The sequence below is a fragment of the Varroa destructor genome, unplaced genomic scaffold, assembly GCF_002443255.2.
Source record: "Varroa destructor unplaced genomic scaffold, Vdes_3.0 BEIS01000004.1, whole genome shotgun sequence".
NCBI lineage: Eukaryota > Metazoa > Arthropoda > Arachnida > Mesostigmata > Varroidae > Varroa > Varroa destructor.
The window spans coordinates 4,084,574-4,087,977 of record NW_019211457.1 but is presented as its reverse complement, the minus strand read 5'-3'; positions in this window follow the sequence as shown (position 1 = coordinate 4,087,977).

Sequence of the window (3,404 nt, the reverse complement as noted above, 5' to 3'; positions counted from 1 at the left end):
TATGTAATCTTTACTAAAATTCACATACACCTTGCCACATATGTACAGCCATAGAGTACAATGGGATCTGAGATACGAGCTTGAAAATGAATGTGAAAGGTGAGATACGGCCAAAAACTTCTCTCGTCCAAGACACAAACAAACGGTATGCTTTGCGAGCCGCGGCTATATAATCGTATCAATTCTACTTACTAACGAAAAGCTCAATTTCATCCTTTACGAGCTGCTCGTCACGATAACGGTCCCTGTCATTAAAAGCCACCTGCTTTAGAAATTCTGCTTACTGAGTTAGCGTTCAGCTGCAATGATGTTGTAGCATGTCCATTCATCAGCCTTGCAAAATAATTTTTGTTAATCAGCTTTAAAGAGGATGCCAAACCAGATCTTTGCAAAAAAAAACACAGGTCTTTGCAAAAATTATTACTTATTATATATAAGGCATATAAATTCGCTGAGTTTTGGGTATAAAATTAAATTTAAAATAAAGCCAACTAATTTAGTTGTTCTTTGAAATACAAAATAATAAGCGAGCCTGTATAAACAAAGTATATTTGGTTGCTCAATGAATAGCTCAAGTGAAACATACTGTCAAGTATAATCCATCCAATGATCAATCTGGCAGCAGGAAAGGGTTACTTTACTATGGTTGGCTAAGATCTGAGTGACCTTGGATACTTACAAAAACATCCATTGTTTTAGAGAAGGATGAAGTAACTTATCGTTACTTCACTATTGGGTACTACCACCTCGACTTCTTAATTATTCGAGAAATCAGAGAGAAGCCAGTCATGTTGGATTGTCAGATCACTTGACATCCGACGTCAAGTGTTAGTACAGGAAATGCTACAAAGCGGTAAATAAACTTAGAAAAGACAGCGAGTATTATAAACCACAATAAACTTTATGAAATAAGATTACTACGAAGAGAGAAGGCAAAATAAGGCTTGCTGCCTTCGAAAAAGCAGGCTCATAGTTGATACGGTGTTAGGACATAAATAATTCGAAAAAAATCTTTAGCTAACAATCAAAATGATTTTGTTTTTCGTGTACGATTATAAAGTCATTTTACTGAGTAATCACAGTCGAATAAATGCTCGATCAACAAGCACATCAGTAACAGTTCAACTTTATATTGTGATCTGTTTCGTAGCTGCAGTTTGGTATAGTAGCTACCATGACAACGCGATTGTATCTGTCCTATAGCTACTTCAACTTCCGTCCTTGGAAATACGACCAATATAGAAATTAAATATGAGATGGTTTTACTTAGCGAAAACCACAAGTAAACCATATGTGTGATAGCAACAACACTAAAAACATTGAATTTATCAGATTGACAATGACTGAGTATTAAGAATAGAAATTGTGTTTTAAATCCTAGGTCTGTCTATCTGATTTTCTCGTCACATGCGCCCTGCTTCCGTGTTCTTTACGCGATTCATCAAACCATCAAACTCTCCAATATAGACTGTCTCACGTGAAAGGCACATTAACCTAAAATCGAGAGGCTTTTTAGGACATCCCAGAACGCTTGGATAGGCACTAGCGGCAAGAGAAAGAAATTAAAAGGGTAAACTGCTGGTAGATTGCTCTTTCGATAGTGGAGTCCGTCATTAATGCGAGTCAGGATCTTTAAAAGTTTAACCTTAGACTACTAAAAAGTTAGCCCGCCGTCCAGGGGGTAACTAATTCCCGAGATGGTCGCTGCACTAGCCTTCGTAGATTGTCGGTGAGGCAATGGTTGTTGTTTAAGACAAACTACCCCCACCATCTCCTTGTTTCCTTAGACCATAGGGTGGGCCTATGCTGGTTAAATCGAGGCCTGCAGAAACGACAGTAATAATGGACACAGGAGCAGTATTTAGGTTTTACGATCTCGGACTGCAACACAACGTAAGTAGGCGTAGGAGACGAACAGGTGATCATACATGGGAAAGCAGCGACCGCGAGTCCATGGAAAATATCTATATATCTAACGAGTTCGGAGCGTCCCCTAACCGCTGGATCCCCAGCCCGGAATAGCTTGCGCTGCCCAATCCTCGCTGGGGCGTTTCCCCATCTCCGAATTCGCTCTATTAGTGCCATTCTTGCTCCTGGTGCTGCTACTGCAACCACCGCTATATACCATGGTGGCGTATAGCACGATGCTACCTCTATTACATATAAGCTCGTACACCGAGTCATCGCTATCTTCTCACTGTTTTATCTTTCATTCTCTATAGGCGTGTTTCCTTCTCCCTCTCTTTTTTCTTGCGTCATACTTTGCTATACCGATACTCTCTGATCTCCACTCGCTTTGTCTCGGGGCCTGCCTGCTGAGTCGACTCGGCCCGCGAATCCTCGACGGGTTCATCTGTCTTCGCATTTTTTTCTTTGCCATCTTTGAGAGCAAAAGACTACACCTTGTCGCGGGTCGTTCGACCCATGCGCCTTTCATCCACAGGCCAAGCATCCACATGGCGGCGGGAGATATACAGACGTACGCTCCCAAACACCCCCGACATTCCTTGTGCTTGCTTAAGAAACACCACTACTACGTTACTGCTTTCGCAGTGGGTCAATTCTCACCCATCGGCTACGACGCCGATGGAAACGTTTCGCTAGGTCTGTTTAGACCTACGTAAGTTTCTGGGCTCCTGGTCCTACTACGTCGAAGCTGTTGCGTGCTCTGCTGCGCTTTCTAAGCCCGCTGCAACGCCTCCCCGCCCCGGCTGCGGCGTCCACGAGCGCTGTCGTCTTCGTCATTGCTCCTGGTGCTGTTGCTACTTCGTAAGGTGAAGGATCGGCCAATCTCTTGATCTCTCAGCCGGCTGACGCAGAGGCATCAGCCGTATTCGCTTTTGCTACCGCCATTTCTTCGAAGGAGCGGCCCCACTAGCACCAACTGTAGCAGCAAGCAGAATCCCATGCGACTTCGTTATGTGGCCAAGCCGGGCGTGGATAGTGTCTTCTCCTATCGCTTCACTTTTTTGCTGCTAACCTTGTAGACAGAACGGGCGGACGGGCCTTGATGTGACCTCCCGTAAGCCTTCCCCACATTCACCACGGACCTTCATACCTGGTGCAGGCCCTTAACGTCTCTCTACGTCTCAGCCAGGCACACTAGTATGATTACTTCGATCTTCAATGGTCCGAATGGCCAAATGCACTCTTCGAATTAACTGAGCATTGGGTGTTGAAGACAACAGCGTCACAGCCCACAAAAAGCGATAGGAATAGAGGAAGATATAGCAGCGAACGGATCGTCTCAACGTCGTTTTGTTTGACGGTGCGATCGACTGTCCGTCAGTGAAATTCATAGCATTTTAAAGAAAAAAAGAATGAGTAAGCAAACCTCCTGTCGAAGGTCCAACCTCTCCCCACCATTTGATCTCGCGATGGTTCTCTCAAGCCTCGTAGCACGT